Below are 19,683 nucleotides of genomic sequence, written 5' to 3' on the forward strand. Positions count from 1 at the left end.
CCTGGCCTTTGACATAAAATGCAGATTTTCAACAGTTTTAATGGGTAGAAAATCATGATTTTATTAAAGACACGGAGGCTAATATTATCCCTCCCGTGCATTAGTATACCCTACCTATTTTATTTTTGATGTTGTCATTTTATTTTTACTCAGTTCAGAAATAAAGGAAGAACAGTTCATTGGATAAAAAAGTTAAGAATCGTTGATCGTATCTTGGGAGTTAGGAGAAGTTTTTTAAGTTACTTCGCTGCACACAAAAGAGGAAGATGGCTGCCGGTGTTTGGACATTATGCGTGTTCAGTGTTCTGGATTGTTTTTCATGTTCTGATTCTAAGGTCATGTTGCTGCTGTGTGAGGAGCAATAAAGGAATGTGATGCATAATATTAGCCTCCGTGTCTTTAATAAAATCATGATTTTCTACCCATTAAAACTGTGGAAAATCTGCATTACCAAACATCACATCTTTTTTGCAAAGCATGTTCCAACTTATCCCTTTTCAGTTGTTGAAGTCCTATTGGAGGAATGCAATGAAATGTAATTTATAACAGGCCTCACTATATTTATTTGGACTAATTCGAACACATAAATGTGCTCTACCCAAGAGAATGGTTGAAAATCTGCTATAAGCTTAATTTGATCAAGCAAAACTAATGAGCAATCAATTTCTGTTTTCACTGCACATGAAAGGTGAGTGTAGTTAATTGGGCAATGTCCACAAAACATATCACTTTAAGCATGCAGGCCAAACACACGCTAAACATGTTTAGCAATTTGGTATCTAAACCATCCTCACATTGGTTGACTACATCAGCTGTGGGGATTTTCTGAGCATTGTCTTGATCAAAAAACGTGCTTATCGTTCTTATTTATGAAAATCGATTGAAGCTGATTTTGATTTGACTTGATGTGATCAAAAAACATTCCACGTGATTTCAAGGGGTCATTAGAAGCAAATATAAATCTTATGTCAATAACATTTAGTAACTCATATGTGTGGCTCTCCATTGTTTTAGAAATGAATCTATACATTTCCAAGAGCTTTTGTTATGTGCATCTCGAGGAATGATGTGCACATTAACTTTCAATATTGTGATCTGAATTGTGATGATTTTTAAGTAAAACGCATTGCCAAGTTTTTACTCCCCTTGTAACCACACTTGGGGAAGACATATCTACAAGCGTTGCAATGCTATTTCCAAACCACCTGTTGGAATATCTGATGTTACTTTGCATGCAGTACAACAGCTGCATTGTTACCACATGTACCATTACAACACAAGTCATTACAACTACTTGCTGTAGGGAGCGCAGGGGTTTGGAAAAGTATAATTTAATATTCCAACTCCAGTCTTTGCAACAGTAGGGAAAGTGTTGGACTTAAAATCGAACACCTAAAGCCCACTAAAGCAAGTTGTTGTAATGAATTGCGTTGTAATGGTATGAGTGGTAACAACGCAGTTGTACTGACTGCGTTTTAATGGAACCGCGTTGTACCGACAGCGTTGTGAACGCTGTGTCCCCACCTGATGGCCAGCTATTTACATTTTTTGTTGTTGCTAGAACTGAAAAATATACAGAACTAGCTAGAGAAAGAAGTTCTGAGGCTAGTGTTTCATGTACACTGTTTCATTTATTAACCATTTCATTTCTATCCCGTTCTATGAGTACATTTTATTGCCAGTATATCTTCCATTGCTTTTGTAAGGGTGGAAGTGTTACCAATACTTCCTATGTTATGCTTTTTAAAATCAGGAATTACACTTTTTCAAACTCAGGGCACTCGTTAAGAGAAGTGAAATGAAATGAGGGTTTTTATAGAGCGCGTGTATGTCGTGGCGCCTTAGCGCTTAACTATAAAAAATACAGAGTAAGGAGAAATGCAGCTGGTTATGTTCAGCTAAAACAGCCAGGTTTTGAGGTCCCTCCTAAACTGAAGTAGATTATTTTGGGTTCTAAGATGCAGGAGCATAGAGTTCCATAGCTTAGGAGCTAAAAATCGGAAGCTTCTACCGCCCCACTTTAGCGCCTTTATCCATGGCACTATAAGTAAGGATGCCGAGACGGAGCGGAGAACTCTCTGTGGAGCATAACGCTCAACATATTGTCTTATCTGTCCTGGTCCTTTTTCGTGCAATGCCTTATGTAAGATACACAAGGACTTAAATTGGATCCTAGCTAAGATAGGGAACCAGTGCAGCTGTTCATGAATTGCATGACTAATGGAGCTGAATTTGGGTAGATTTAGAGGTAGTCGCGCAACTGCATTCTGTAGAGTCTGTAGTTTATGTGTCACACTTTTTTGGCTCCAAGGTAGAGTGCCTTACAGTAATCGATTTTCGACAAAATCAGAGATGTGACTACCCTTTTCCTGAGAGGCATATGGATGAAAGGTAGGATTTTCCTAAGAATTTTCAGGGTATAGAAACAGGAAGAGGTAATGCTGTTGACCTGGTCTGATAGGGAAAGATGATCGTCAATTAGGACTCCAAGGTTTTTTGCCTTTTTTACAGGTTGAGGGCAAGATCCCGCTGTATCAGGCCACCAAGCGGAGTTCCAGGGTGAAGAGTGCCTGCCAAACGTTACTACCTCCGTCTTCCCGGTGTTCAACTTTAAGCAATTGCTTTGCCTCCAATTGATAATATGGCTCATGCATGAGTTAAAACGTGCTGCCACATCCTCTGATATAGCAGTCGGTGAGACGACAATTTGCGTGTCGTCAGTGTAGCATATGGCTGTAAAGCCAAAGGAGCGAATAAGCTTTGCCAGTGGGGCTACATATATGTTAAACAGGGTAGGTGAGAGTGCCGAGCCCTGAGGTACCCCACATGGTATAAAAAAGGAGGGAGATTTGTTTCTCATCTAACGTCACTATTTGTTGTCTATCGGCTAGGTAGGATTGAATAATGTCTGCGGCCCTATCTGTGATACCTATTTCTGCCAGCCGCTGAAGAAGTATTTGGTGATCAAACGTGTCAAACGCGGAGGATAAATCAAGCAACATTAATATTGCCTTCCCGCCCTGATCTAGTTGCGCACATAAGCTTTCAGTGGCTGCAGTCAATGCAGACTCTGTGCTATGTCGTGGCCTCAAGCCGTGCTGTGCTTGGTCTAGTATATAGTTTGACTCTATAAAAGTTAGCAGTTCTTCATTTACTGCTACTGAAGTAGCAAGCCACCCTAAATTGATATGTTTTGTAAATGCTGGCTGATCTTTTAATCTGCAGTACCACAAGCCTTTGAAGTGACTCTCAGATATGGTCCAGAAAGAATGATCTCCCAATCTGAGCCAACCAAGGGGTATATTATCAAGAAAGGTGTTAAAATTATCACCTGTTTAGTGGCAGAAAACTGCAGCTAAAGCGGCGACAATGGGCTTGATAATATGTCCTGGAAAATTCCAATAGAAGCCCATGTTCACACCAGAACATGGAATTCTATTGGAATTCTCAAGGGCATATTATCACGCCCATTTTCGCCGCTTTAGCTGCAGTTTTCTGCCGTTAAACCGGCAATAATTTTTAACGTGGTTCTTGATAATATGCTCCAAATGCCTTAGTATGCTTGTTACATGCAAGGGTCAGGAACGAGTTCTTAATGGAAAGGAAGGTATAAGTACTTGCAGGTATTAAGTTGAGGATTCACCTTTGTCTTCTCCATCCCATATGAAAGTCATTATTTATACGTATGAACTGAGTGTCTGATTTTCCATAGCCCAGATGACCTTTTAAGTCTCAAATTAAGACCCGGGTAGGTAACAACAAAATGTAATGCTGACAATTGCTCTTCAATTTAAATGAACAAAATCTGAAATTCATTTTAAAATGCTGAAAATCTTATCCATATTAAGGGGAATATCAGTCATTGAGTTGTGTCACCCTTGCGTCTCTCCATGCGGGGACAAAGGCGATGAAACAACTGATTTAGATTTATGAAGCCACACAAGACAACCTTGCGTGGCTCTGCATGGCTTGATTAATCTAGAGTAACTCAATGCAGTACAAATTGCTGCGTTTAGTTGTTCTGTCCCAGGGAGGTGTCCCATGGATGGAGTGTGTGTTTTCCCATGCATCCACCCATGGCTTTTGGTGCATTTACAATTATTGGTAGACCTGGGAATGCATCAAAATGCTATGCCTCGGTAAGTGAGGTGTAACAAGGGGAAATATCTTTATTTCTCCTTGTGTTTCCTCTTTCTATGTGTGCTGGATTGTGCATCACACATGGAAAGAGTAAAACTCCTCTGAGGAGTGTTTGTACGTAAGAAAATGCCCCTTCATGAACAAAAACAATCCTGCCTGCAATGCAGCATCCCTTGCACCACAGCCAAGGTTTAAATCTTAGTTTTAAATGCTGCTCATTCCTGCACTTTCCCTTTCATGCAGTGCAGCAAGGTGACTTGCTGCATTGCACTGCATGAAAGCTTGATAAATGTGCCCTCTGTTTGTCACAGGAGACTATTGAATGGTATTGAGATGTAAATGAAAGTGCAGGACGACCCCTCTCAAGAATCTCTCCAGAGTCTGTAGGTTTGTCATTTTCCCGTTGACCAGAAAGTAGGGTACAGACTACTGTGGATGTACATATTTCAGGCAGCAACTGCTGCATAGCTCTTCTGTTTTTTCCCCTTGAAAATGTCCATGTTGCACTGGAGTGACATGCGCTGTAAGTGATCCTTTGTTTAATTTCTACTCTTTCTGTGTCAGTTGATTGTTCAACTCTTGGTAAGTTTGTAGAATCATCAAAATAGGATTAGACGTAGGGGAACAATGCACTTGTGACTACAATACAATATTCAGAATTTTAACTATGTAGTATAAGGCTCTTCTAATACTAAGTGATTGTTTGGCACAACTGTTTCATTAGATGTTTCTTTGTGTGCATTTGAAAATGGATCGATGTGAAGAGGACAATGCACATGAGCGATATTAGAAATGTGGTCTCTCATTGGCAAAGGTTTGCACCCTGTGCAAATATGGACCACAATCCTAGTCAGGGTAACTCAGATACACAGCCTAAAGTAACCTGTGCTCACCCTCTGGTAGCTTGGCACAGGACAGTCATGCTTAACTTAAGAAGCAATGTGCATAGTATTTGTGCAACACATTAATTACAATAACACAATGAAAAAAACACAAAAAGACTCCACACCAAGTTAGTAAAATAGAGGGTTTTTTTAATTAGAAGAAGAGCAAAATGACAAACATCCAATAAGTGGATCCGGAGTTATGAATTTCTAAAGAATAACTGGAAATATAGTGCTAAAAACATTAAGTGTCAACTGGGGACATCTGGTCATGCTGGACCAGGTCAAATCTGAAAATTCTTGCCTACCCCAGTGGAGCGTGGGTCAGATACTAGCAGTTACTAGCAGACTGACTTATCCCAAAAGAAGTTTGTAAAGTATTTGTACTCAAAATGCACAGTAATATAGTGATATCACCACAAATGGACACCACGCAAGTTTAGAAAAAGAAAGTATCATTATCTAAACTCACTAAGACAAAAACAACAAAAATCCAACATACATGTAGTAAAACGCACTCAAAAACAGTTATTTCCAAAATAAAGCTAGGAGAAAAGGAATAGCTTTACCTGGAGCTATTGCGACATGGTGAAAGAAATAAATACAAAGTTTGGTGCCGACCGCGAGGTGTACAGCATCGGGCACCGAGTCACATGCACCTCCAAACGAACAGTACCTTTGGGGGATGATGCATGGTATTGTGAAGTAAAGGCTTCAGTGCCGAGGTTCAGGATGGATCCCTGGCTTCCACGGGGAAGGCGAGGCATCATATCCATGAGGAGAGGATGTATCTAAACAAGGACAGGGGGCGTCAGTTGTGTTGGCAGAGAGGCGTCGGTTCGGGTGAGGCAATGCTAAGTCAGTGAGTTTGTGGAGTAAATCTCGGCCGTTATCAGCACCACGATAACTGGATGCAGGCACTGGCATCGGGCACAGCTGATAACTGCAGGCATTGACAGACGTCAATGGGCATTGGAGCTGTGGTGCAGGCCGGACGGTGCATCGTGCACTTCACTGTTCCCATGAGGCACAGGGTCAGACTGATTTGCATATGGCCATGTCTGAACTGGGGTGGCAGAGTGGGCTAAAGACCTTTATGGATTAAACCCAGATCTTTTGACTGGGTGTGAGTGTTTGATTGATTCAGATGCTCCGTCCATCACCACCCCCTTTTGTACCGCTTTTGGCCGCCATAAGTGTGGCAGGGTATGCTCAGACGTGAGTCCCTTGCTCACTTTGCCACTGGATTCAAGCAAGCCGGGCTGAAGAAGGCTGGAATGCCAGAAACCGGTCCTTGGAAGCTTGTTTCCGGTCCAGGGAAGACATGGCTTGGCAGTTCGGGCTGGACTGTTCCCATGAGGCACAGGGTCAGACTGATTTGCATATGGCCATGTCTGAACTCGGGTGGCAGAGTGGGCTAAAGAACGGTGATGGATTAAACCCAGATCTTTTGACTGGGTGCGAGTGTTTGATTGATTCAGATGCTCCGTCCATCACCAACCCCTTTTGTACCGCTTTTGGCCGCCATAAGTGTGGCAGGGTATGCTCAGACGTGAGTCCCTTGCTCACTTTGCCACTGGATTGCCACTGGATTTTGACTTGTTGTGAGTGTTTGATTGATTCAGATGCTCGGTCCATCACCACCCCCTTTTGTACTACTTTCTGAAAGGTGCATTTTCAAACACACAAAGCCTAAATGTTATTCCTCTAACTTGTCCAAATGAGAAGTTATACTTGTAAAATGTTACAAAGTAACTCCCATGCTATCCTCTGGGACAGACAGCCTTTCAATAGTGAAAAACTAAATTGGCAATATTTCACTAGCAGGACATGTAACACTCACCAGTACATGTCCTATCTTTGACACACACACTGCACCTTACCCATGTGGGTATCTTAGGCCTACCTGAGGGGTATATTACATGTAATAAAGGGAAGGTTAGGGTCTGGCATGTGGGTGCAGTTGCCAGGTCAACATGGCAGTTTAAAAATGTGAGCAAACACTGCAGTGCCAGCGCTGAGACGCCTTTCCAGGGCTACGTTTGTGGGTAGCACAATCAGTGCTACCGTCCCACTAGTATCATTTGATTCACAGGGCCTCGCACACTCAGTGCACTATACTAAAGACTTACCAGTAAATCAAATATGCCAATCAGGGAGAACCAATTGTACTAACATTTTACACAGGGAGGATTTGCACTTTGACACTGATCAGCAGTGGCACAGTGCCCAAAGAATCAAAGTCATCAAAAAGAAAAATCCAGCACAACATCAAAGATAGAGGTAAAAAGCCAGGGGAAACCACACCAAAGATGCCAAGTCTAACATCCATCTTGTTCCAATTGGAAATTACATTTATAAAATGCTAACCTATGGGAGGGATAGGTCTTGCAGTTGTGAAAAAAGAATGTTAGAGTTTTTCACAACCTGGACATGTAAAACTTAAAATTACATATCCAACTCTTTAAAATACACTGCACCCTGCCCTTGTGGGTGTTCATGGCCTACCTTAGGGATGACAAATGCATTTAAAAGTTAAGTTTGAGCCTGGCAAGAGGGTTACCCTGCCAGGTCAAAATGGCAGTGTATTATGGGCTGGGGTGAGACCGGAACGGCCGAGGTATCCAAGATGGCGCCCGGCTGGACGCCATCGAACATCTGAGTGAGCAGTCTAGAGTTCTGGGACAGAGACGGCATGACGTCGCCGGAGGAGGAGGAAGGCGGTGGCTGGACCAGCTGCGGAAAGGCGATTGATTGTTAGGTGGAAGGAGAGGAGTGGTTGGAAAGGACAAAGATAGAAGGAGTGGAAGACTCGACTACGGCAGAAGTACGAGGACCGGAGGAGACCAGCGGGAGAGTGGACGACGTCGGAGCGATGCCGAAGAGGGAGAGTTCCCCAACAAACACCGCTCCAATATCCGGTAGTCCCTAAAAGATACAGGATACCGAGATACCCAACGCTACGGTCAAGGGGGACCATAGCTCCAAGCAAGTGTCTGGAGGGAAGGGTGGAGGAGGAGGTTGGCGGAAAAGGGCTTCTTGGGACTGTGGCACAAGTAGAACACTTACAAGTGATTGAGTGGTAAACCCTGCACAGAATCCTTCACTTTCCCAGCCCTTCAGTTGTTCTCTCTTATTCCTCACTAATTTCGGTGACCTAAGAATGATGGTGACGGGGAGCACAATATAGAGTTATAAGTATACAGGATAGACAGTGATGGTAGTGTCCTTTCTGTTTTCCTTTTGGGGAGCGCCGGCCCTGGTTGCAGTACTGGAGGTATAAAGCTTGAAGAAGAAGGCCTTACACTAAATGACTGTATTTCAGCACTGCGTAGTCCCTCCATTGTGTCATGGTGCACTTAAACTGTGGGACTGCTGTTATTGAATAAAAATACTACATTGCGATATTCCCAAGGGCTACGTGTCTTCTCCTAAGGAAAGACATTGAGCTCAGGGTTCACCCTAAGTGAGAAAGGGGCCAAAAACCATCACAGTGGTGTCAAAAGTGGGATACTATCACCTGAAACAAGATGACGCAACCCGTAACAGTACAGGACATGATAACTCAATTAGCAGAAGGAAAAAGACATTTGCAATTGGTGTTGGAGCAACAGAATCAGAATGCTCAAAAAGTATGGGAATCCTTCCACGTTGCAATGAAGGAACAGGCAAATCTCTTAACTAGCAATCAGAAAGTGCAAGATACAGCCATTTTGCGACTCACAGATGCTATCTCCCATGCCCGAGTACATCCTAATATCCCAGGCAGTGTTTTACAAAAGTTTCAGGAAGGCGAAGATCCAGATTTCTTCTTTACGAACTTTGAAAGGGTGGATACCACCGCTACTTGACCTCCTGAGAGACGGGGTCAATATATAGCTCCATTGCTATCTGTGGAGCTACAGGCGGCATACCAAGCTGCCAATCGAGCAGGAGTAACTCCCTATCAAGATATAAAGAAAGCCTTTTTAGAAAGACTGGGATGTGACCATGAGTACTACAGAACCCACTTTTGGAAAGAAAAATGGGTCAATGGAGATAATCCCAAGCGTTGTTTTATCGGGTTTGAGACTTAGGGAGGGAACCGATGGCTTCAGCCTCATTCTTCCTCAATTGAAGAGGTCACTGAACACATTTTCCTAGAGCAATATCTGGAGGCATTAACTAGCAACACAAGGGCATGGCTAAAACAACATCCCAGGCTCACTACTCAATCTGCTATTGAATTAGCTTGTGCTTATCATAGATCTCCAGATTTAGAAGCCCTGACAGGGAGATCTCCTATTATTTTTCCCAAACCTACCACGAGAACCTCAACAGAGGGTGGGGAAAAACAACCCTTTTCTACTCCTACACCGGCTCCTAAACCATTCCCAAAGATTGCCCCACCAGCTCACTGGGACCCCAGTGTTTTAGGTGTGCAGAGTGGGGGCACATATTGCGTAATTTTCTTTAAACACTTACAGTTCGGAGCCAATGGAGGTGAGTTGGTCTCGTGGCAGGGTACTGGTAACCGGAGTCCATAGAAAGAGGTACAAGAAGGCCATTACACTCAATGGACGACCTATTGAGGCTCTACTTGATACAGGCTGTCATCATACCATGGTAGCCCAGGAACTAGTCCTGTTAAACTCAAAATGCGAAGGGGAAACAGTCTTAGTTTCCTGTGTACATGAAGATGTTAAATCATATCCCTTAGCAGAAGTATTGCTTGAAATAGACGGGTATCCTCAAGTAAGAAAGGTGGGGGTAGTTCCAACACTTCCAGAAAACATTCTCTTAGGTACTGACTTACCCCAGTTTCATGAGTATCTGATAGAGGTATCCAAATAAGATGCTGAGATTGAATGGATACATGAGGCCCCCTTTTCCAGTGAGAGCATAACTAGCCCTAGAGATAGAGAAAAGAAGTCCAAAAATGAGAAAAGAAGAGAAAAGGAGAGATACACATATGCTTGCCAATCTATTGCCCTATGTCTACTCTCTTCTCCAGAAAATGGGAATACTCCAGCTCGGAGTTTATGTGCAGCCCAGAAAGACGACAGCACCCTTACGAATCCCTGTAATCAAGTACAGGAAGTCGACCCAGAGAAGGTAGGACCCTATTTTTTCATAAAAAAAGAACTGTTATACAGAGCAAGTGAGAGGCAGAGTGGTAAGATGGAACAGTTCCTAGTACCGATGGTTTCAGGGAACAAGCTTTACAGTTAGCCCACGACCAAGCGAAAGGGGATCCCTATGGACAGGAACTGACACTGAAGTTTATATGAGAAAGATCCTATTGGCCAGGGGTCTATCGAGAAACTGCCTGCTGCTTGTCCCAAATGTCAGTTAGTCAGCCCCTCCAAAGAGAAAAAGGTACCATTACATCCCTTACCGATTATTGATGTTCCATTTCAACATGTAGGGATGGACCTCATAGGACCATTACTTCCCTCAGCCCAGGGACATCAATACATATTAGTTCTAGTAGACTACGCCACACGGTACCCCGAAGCAATACCCCTCACTAGTATGACCATGGTAGCAGTCGCCCAAGCAATGGTGTCTTTTTTCTCCAGAGTAGGTTTCTCTTTGGAACTCCTGACAGACCAGGGAACGCCTGTCATGGCTAAGCTTATGAAAGAGGTATGTAAGCTTTTACGAGTACACCAAGTTCGGACAGCCGTGTATCACCCCCAGATGGATGGTCTGGTGGAGAGGTACAATAAAACTATTAAAACTATCCTAAAGAAACTGATAGGGGAGACAGGAAAGGATTGCGACCGGAAGCTGCCACTGGTTCTGTTTGCAATTTGAACCCATGAGCAGAAGTCTACAGGATTCTGCCCTTTTGAGCTTCTGCTCGGAAGGAAACCACGCACTCTGTTAGACATGGCCGCCGAACAGTGGACAGAAGAGGAAGACGAGGGGAAGCCACTTCTGGGGTACATGCAGAACTTAAAAGAGACGCTAGCCACACTCTGGGACACTGTCCACCAGAACATGGACAAAACTCAAACTAGACACAAAGAGCATTATGACCGTACTAGTCACATGAGAGAGTTGACTGTTGGGGACAAGGTTTTAATACGTCTTCCCTCCTCTGACAAGAAACTGTTAGTCACATGGCAAGGACCATATTTGGTGACTCAAAAAGTGACCCCTGTTTCCTATCGGGTCGCAGTTCCTCCCACTAATAAAACTGGACCAAATTATCACATCAACCTTCTTAGGACATGGGAAGAGCCCAATGCTATACCCCAGGACCAGAATGTAGTCCAAAGAAATAATCACGTAACCATCCATAAAACCTTAGACCTACCCCAGGGCCTTGGGGATAGTTAAAAAGGAGAACAACCTGTAATGGGATCTAAACTATCTCTAGAACACAAACAACAGTTAGAACAACTGCTAGAATAGTACACAGGCCTCAGTTCAGGTCTCCCTGGGCGGACAACTTTGGTAGCTCATGATATTGTCGCTCAACCCGTAAAGGTGGTTAATGTAAAACTATAAAGAATACCCGAGGCCAGAAGAGAGGATGTAGAACAAGAAATAGAGAAGATGCTCCAGGCAGGTATAATTGAACCCTCCAAGAGTAACTGGCGATCTCCCATTGTGTTAGTGCCCAAACCAGATGGGAGCATCCAATTTTGCATAGACTTCAGACAAGTGAACGCCCACTCCAAATGTGATAAGTCCCCTATGCCCCGAGTGGACGAGCTGATAGAGAGGTTGGGGGAAGCTCGGGTCATGTCCACGATTGACTTAACTAAAGGGTATGGGCAAATCCCTCTGGCAAACTCAGCTCAGGAAAAGACAGCCTTTTCAACACCATCTGGGTTGTACCACTTTAAAGTCATGCACTTTGGGCTCCATGGAGCCCCAGCTACTTTTCAAAGGCTTATGTAAATCCTTCTATGGGCACACCAAAAATATGCAGTTGCATATTTGATGATATTGTGGTGTATAGCCCTGACTGGGAGACTCATTTGGAACACCTTAAGAACCTGTTTGACACATTGGCTCAAGCAGGATTTACCATGAACCCAAAGAAGACAACACAGGGCACACATCAAATAAACTATTTAGGATATACTATAAGTGAAGGAACCCTTAAACCACAAATCAATAAGTTAGAGGCAATTCAAAAATTTCCCAAAACTACCACTAGAAAAGAAGTCCGAGCCTTTTTTGGATTGGTGGGGTACAATAGGAGATGTATCCCTCAACTATCAGACTTGGCCAGCCACCTTACTGATTTACTACGGCGCAAACCCTCTAGAGCCAAGATTGATTGGGGTCGGCCCCAAGAAAAGAGCTTTGATGCCTTAAAGACTTTACTACGCCATGCCCCAGTACTGACTCATCCCGACTACAAGAAGTCGTTTGTACTACGAACTGATGCCTCTGATAGGGGGCTTGGAGCAGTACTATCCCAACCGGATTCTCAAGGCCTGCTTAAACTAGTGTTGTTCTTGAGCCAAAAGCTTTTCCCGAGGGAGACCAGATATGCTACCATGGACAAAGAATGCCTCGTCATAAAGTGGGCCATTGAGTCACTACAGTACTGCTTGCTAGGGCGTACTTTCTTTTTAGTAACGGATCATGCCCTATTGACTTGGTTAGCCACCAATAAGGACACCAATGCTAAAATCTTATGATGGTTCTTAGCTTTACAGCCATTTTCCTTTCAGAATCTACACATGCCAGGAAAAATACAAGGAAATGTGGCCCATTTATGCAGATTCCCTGCATCAGAATGGCCCAATCGTCCATCCCAAAAAGAGAGGCAATGTAGTATGGGCTGGGGTGAGACCGGAACGGGCGAGGTATTCAAGATGGCGCCCGGCTGGACGTCATTTGACATGGGAGTGAGCAGTCTAGAGTCCCGGGACAGAGACGGCATGACGTCGCAGGAGGGGGAGAAAGGTTGTGGTTGGACCAGCTGTGGGAAAGCGATTGATTGCGAGGTGGAAGGAGGGGAGTGACGGGAAAGGACGAAGACGGAAGGAGCAGAAGACTCGACAACGGCAGAAGTACGAGGACCGGAGGAGACCAGCGGGAGAGCGGACGACATCGGAGCGATGCCGAAGAGGGAGAGTTCCCCAACAAACTCTGCACCTGTTTCCAGTATTCCCCTGAGGAAACAGGACACCGATGTACCCAACACTATGGTCCAGGGGGACCGTTCCTCCAGGCAAGTGTCTTAGAGGGAAGGGTGGAGGAGGAGGTTGACGGGAAAGGGCTTCTTGGGACTGTGGCACAAGTAGAACACTTACAAGTGATTGAGTGGTAAACCCTGCACAGAACCCTTCACTTTCCCAGCCCTTCAGTCATTCTCTTTTATTCTTCACTAATTTCGGTGACCTAAGAATGATGGTGATGGGGAGCACGATATAGAGTTATAAATATACAGGATAGACAGTGGAGAAGTGTGGCTCACCGGTTAGAGGAGGCAGACCCAGAAGCAGAGGTCGGCCCGGGACCAGGGTTCAATTCCCGACGCGACAGGGGTTGGAGCCTAAATGTCCACGGACCTGATAATTCTCGCTTCGGTGCCTACTTGAATCAGGGGTTCACACTCTGCAACTCTGGGCAATAGCTTGCTCAATATCCACTACGGCCCCCGCGGCGGGATGCCTGGCTTTCACCTTGGGGGTGCCCAGCTGGGCTATCCCACAGGGAAAAACCAGGACGGGTTCCCAAAGCAAGCGCCGAGATACCCTTTGTGGTGATACGTGCGCTATATAAGAAACTACATTATTACAGTGACTGTAGTGTCCTTTCTGTTTTCCTTTTTGGGGAGCGCCGGCCCTGGTTACAGTACTGGAGGAATAAAGCTTGAAAAAGAAGGCCTTTCACTAAATGACTGTATTTCAGGAATGCGTAGTCCCTCCATTGTGTTATGGTGTACTTAAACTGTCGGTCTGTTGTTATTGAATAAAAACACTACATTGCTATATTCCCAAGGGCCACGTGTCTTCTCCTAAGGAAAGACATTAAGCTCAGGGTTCACCCTAAGTGAGGAAGGGGTAAAAACCATCAAAGGCAGTTTAAAACTGCACCCACAGGCTTTGCAATGGCAGGCCTTAGACATGTTTAAAGGGCTACTTAAGTGGGAGGCACAATTAGTGCTGCAGGCCCACTAGTAGCACTTAACTCACATGCGCTAGGTACATGTAGTGCACTTTACTAGGGGTTTATAAGTAAATTAAATATGCAATTGTGGATATGCTAATAGGACCATGTTTTATTGAAAGAGCACCTGCACTTTAGCACTTGTTAGTAGTAGTAAAGTGACTAGAACCCTAAAGTCAGTAAAAATGAAGTCAGTAAAACAGAAGTCATAAAGCAAAAAAGTCAGGGGAAAGCATGGCAGGATGGTAGGTCTAACAAGCGACAACCTGTAAAACATTTTGTGTTCACTATTATAGCATATCGGAGATCCTCGTCATGTTAGTAAGTAAAAGGCTCTGAACATTGGTGTTAGACCTGGCATCATTGGCGTCGGTCTCCCTTCCACTGCGACTCTTCCTGTCTTGTATGTTGGCTGGATATAGATGTTCTGGGCACCGTGCCACTGCTACTCAGTGCCACAGCGCGATTGCTCCATGTATATAAATGACTGTGTGAATTAGGATAACTCTGACGCTTAACTTAGTATAGCCTGTTTTGTTAAGGATTAATTTCTATCATCCTATCTGGGCCTAGGAACCCGATAGGAAATACGAGTATGATATGTTTATGATCAGGCCTGTAAGGGCCACCTTTTAGTGAGGACCATTTAGGTATTATATGTAGTGAAATGCCTTTCCTAAAAAAACGCGGTAGTTTTTTGGTTAAAGCTTTACTGCGGGCTGTTGCGAGTATGTGTATTGGCCATCTAGTTTTGGAGCAGCAGGGACAGCTGGGTCAGACCTGGCTGGAGAGAGGGATCGGTATTCCAAGTGTGGGGAGGGGTGACTCTTTGATCCAAGCAGGGTAGTACCTGGCAAGGTGAATTATGGCTCCACCTCCCACTGGGAGTCTGATAGCAGACCACCCTCATTCTGAAAGGCAGGATGTTGCCTCACAAACCAAGTGCTCCCCGACCCCACCGATCTGGATCTGACTTCAGTCAGTGATTTGCAACCTTAGAGAACAAAGACTTTTTAGGTATGAAATGCTGCACTGGAACTTTGTCCAAGTGTGTTCCTTCTAGATGTCAAGACGAGACTCTGACCGAGGAAACAGAGAACAGGACTTTGCAACTTTAACCCATCTTGCAGAAGAACCTACCTGAGCGCCCAAATCAAGGGAGCCTCCTGCCGAAGTTGCAGGGAAATTAGACTTCATCCAGTCAGCCGTTGGAATTCCTGTGCGAGAGTTCTGCTTGCAGGTGAGGCCCCCATTGAGTATTCCGGAACCTCTAGTTCTACTGTAAGGGCCGCGGACTGGTAGTATTGTCTGAAACTCAGAGAGAACTGGCGCCGCTGAGCGTCTGTATAATTCTGAGCCTCTGAATCTTTCCTTGCTGAACATGTGTGGGCCGCTGCAGTTCAGAGAGAGCTGCTGCCGCGGAGAGCCCGTCGAATTCTGAACCTTTGAACCTTTCTTTGCTAAACCTGTGCAGGACACGGCAGCGAAGATGAGAGCCGTCGCCGCTGAGAGCCTGTCTAAATCTGTACCCTCCAGCCTTCCACAGGATCTGTGTGGGCCGCTGCTGCTGAGGGAGAGCTGCTGCCGCTGAGAGCTGCCGGAACCCGCACCATCATGATTTCTCCTGTGGTCCGCCACAGCTGAGAGAGAGCTGTAGCTGCTGAGGGCCCACACACTTTGCTACTGTGCACCATTGTGATTTGTCTTGTGGGCCACTGCAGCCAAGAGAGAGCTATAGTTGCTGACTGCCCACACCCTGTGCTACTGTGAACCATTGAGATCCGTCCTGTGGGCCGCCACAGCTGAGAGAGAACTACAGCCATTGAGTGCCCACACCCTGTGCTACTGTACACCATTGAGATCCGTCCTGTGGGCAGCCGCAGCTGAGAGGGAGCTGCAGCCGCTGAGTGCCCACACTGTGTGCTACTGTGCACCATCGTGATTTGTCCTGTGGGCGGCCGCAGCTGAGAGAGAGCTGTAGCCACTGAGTGCCCATACCCTGTGCTACTGTGAACCATTGTGAGCTGTCCTGTGGGCCGCCGCAGCCAGAGGAGAGTTATAGCCGTGGGGTGTCCCCCACCCTTTGTTACCGTGCATCATTGTGCTTTGTAGTGTGGCCCGCCACAGCCAAGAGAAAGTCATAGCCACTGACTTCCCACACCTTAGACTACTTTGCCTCCCCCTTTTGGAACTGTCCCGCTGGCCGCCGCAGCTGAGAGAGAGCTGTAGCAGCTGAGTGCCCGCACCCTTGACAACTTTGAATCCCCCTTTGTAATTGTCCTGAGGGCCACTGCAACTGAGAGAGAACTGTAGCCGCTGACTGCCTGCACCCTTGACAACTATGCATCCCGTATTGTAGTTGCTGGGAGTCCGCCTGTCACTATCTCCGCTTCTTTGAAAAGCTGCGTGCTGTCCCCCTTTTCAACAGCAGGTACCTGGTGCACAACGGATCACGTAGGCCCCGTCCCTAAACTCAGTCAGTATTATGCTTTGGTGGAGATGTTGTTATCTCTTTGAGTCCCTAAGGGTTGAGGTGAATTGTTCTTGTTGAAGCGCTTTGAGAGTTGAGTTAAACTATTAGATAAAGATATTATTTTTCGGTACCTACCTTAGTTGTGTCCTTTTGTGGTGTCATTGCTGCCTTATTGTATGTGGTCATAAATGCTTCACACACTGCCTCTGAGGTAGGCCTAACTGCTCGTGCTACGTTACCACAGGGTTGAGCAGGGGTTATCAAAAGGGGTGACCCACTTGACATGACTTAGGAAGAAGGGTCCCTATTTGGACAGTGGCGTCAGCCAGTGCCAACTAGAGACCCCCATTTCTAATAATTGGCATACCGAAACTTGATGGGGCCACGCTGCAAATTACATGGAGGGGGCTGCCCTGGACTCAGTCAGGAGCTCTTAGGCCAGGGGTTCACTGTCTGTGCACATTGCCAGAGTGAGCCCCCTAGATCTCAAGGGCTTCCCACACCATTGGGTTGCAGGGGATAATGTTATACCACTGGCTGGCTCTGAATGGTTACTTCGGGATTAAAGTCCGTTTCAGAAGAGGTCAGCAATCTAACTTTGCTGTCATTTCTAAGTTCATAGAGCATAGACTTTCTGACAGACTTTACAGGAACTTTGGAGGTTTAAAGAGTGTCATGACTATGACATTTGCTGCTATGGTAAATTCATACCAGCTTCTTGAGTCTTAATGCAACAAATCAACATTTGTAGGAGTTGCTCTCAAGCTCAAATCCTCCTGATAATCATCAACATAAATGGCTTATGCAGACACCTATTTTAAATCAAGTGATTCATATGACTTGTCTGCAAGGAGAATATCTGTGTTGTGCAGTCAGAGTCGGGAGGACAACTGCAGCCAAGATTGGACTGAAGGAGCATTAGAGGGCAGCAAATCATAGGGGAATCAGGCATATCAAAATCAGAGAGAATGTTGTTTTTATAACAATATAATCAGAAAGAGGCAACAAAGGTAAAAGTTCATTAGCAGTCCTTATGGTTGAGTGAATTTGTGAGAATGTGAATTCTTCCAAGCTTGTGTTAACACAGGGTGTCTTCATGTCAAGTTGTAAAAACCAGTTAGACTCAAGTTTTGAGCTTTGTAGTGCGGCCGCAGGAACCACAGCCTTAACAGAGTAGCAATGTGGGTCTTCCAACAAGCAGGTACTGTGGTTTTCTTCCTGCCTTCTGATCAGATGGCACAATGGCATTTCACTTTGTGTAGTTCGAGACCACAGCGGTAAGCTTTAAGGATATCAAAGAGAGATTTCCTGAAATAGAAACATATTTATTTTAATTGTAGATTGTTTGACTGTTTTTTAGCCTAGAATAGGTGGAGGGTGCATTTTGTGATAGAAAGTGCTGGGAATTATTAGTGAGAATCTGTGTATTACTAGGTTTAGTGCGAGGGTAAGGATCTTTTTGATGGGATGTGTTGGAGCATGGCTTACTGTGTGTTTTGTTCGATTTAGAGAGTAGGTGGGTGCATTAATAGTGCTGTGGGAGAGGTTGTTCATTGAATTTACAAGGAATGTTTTTTCTCACTCCTAATGGCCTTTGTGTGTTAGTTATGGGCTGGGAAAAAAAGTGTTTGTTAAACAGTAACATCCTGTGTAAACCAGCAATGGTTCACCTAAAGACAGAGATCCAAACCTAGCCTGTCATAAATTAAGTTCCATCATCTCTTTAACAACCTACATGAGCATCCTTCCCAAACCTCCCCCAGTGTGGGTGGGCCTCCACCATACTTGTAATCAGTAAGGGGACCTCTGACCATGTTGAAGTTCCGATCTCCGTTCCTCCCCTTCATGATTTCTCTTCACACTCAAGTCTAATTAACATCATCCATTAATAATAATTGTGGTCCACCCCCTTCTTTGAAGTCACTACTAAGTAAAAGGAAAAAAAAATAAACAAGATGTTACATTGCACTGTTCGCCCCCAAAATTGCCCAATTCTCACCTCAGTAAGCGCAGCTATTGACTCTGCCATTATCCTTGAATTGCCGTTTCTGTGGGAATCAACTCATTTTCAGCTCAGGCAAAATGCATCATCTGCCTGGTTCAGATTAGACCTGGGCAATTGTAGATAAGAGAGGGCTGAGGAGAATCTTGTGTGTGCATGTGGATACTTGGGCTGAGACTCAGGTGATTCAGTCTTTCATAAGTAGAACTAGACAGGGGGAGGTGTTGGTGTAGCTGTTATCTGCTCCTTTGTAAATAACTTGCCCCATGAAGGAAGAAAATAGGGAATACGCCTCATGGAATGAGACTTCTTCTAACATCAACAGGATTCAGTGATAAAATGAAAGAAGGCAAAGTCGGTGGCAAATCAAAAACACAGTCCAGCATTATGAAAGGCCTTAACTGAAATCAACATCGTACATTTCCCAAATACAAATGTAGTCCATATAATTGAAGATAAATAAAATATGTAATTTGTAACCAAAGGGAGTGCAAAGTATGACATATTCTTGCACCCACATACAAGTGAGGAAGTTTCCGTTTTGAATGAAGGGATTAACGCCAACTAGAGGCCGGGTGGGGTGTAGATCAGGAAATAGAAAAGTGTAGACGACTTAGTCCACATCTATTACTAACAAGTTCCATCTTCTATTTAGTCTTAGGCTACTATTTAGTATTACTTTCAGCACCACGATGTCCTGTGGATGGGTAGGGAGGTGGAATGGAAGACTTTGAATTTGTTTCTTTCAACCATGGAGAAATTTTGCATTGGTAACACCACATCCTCCCCAACAACTTTCAGATCTGTTGATGGTTTCTCACTGGCCCTAAATGTATGAACTAAAATGACCTGCACACGTGTTCATTTGCAATAATACACACCTTCGGAGCTGTATAATATATGTGATAAAGTACCCCCGCTGATCAATATATGGATATTGGCACATGACCATGTAGAGGACGAAGCTAAAGCCTGAGTTTCTTTGAAAAGTTATGGAACTCCAAGGTGAGGTGTAATATCCTTATCATGTATGGCTAGGGGAACTTTATTCTGCATAATAC

This window comes from Lissotriton vulgaris, chromosome 4_1, assembly GCF_964263255.1.
Source record: "Lissotriton vulgaris chromosome 4_1, aLisVul1.2, whole genome shotgun sequence".
NCBI lineage: Eukaryota > Metazoa > Chordata > Amphibia > Caudata > Salamandridae > Lissotriton > Lissotriton vulgaris.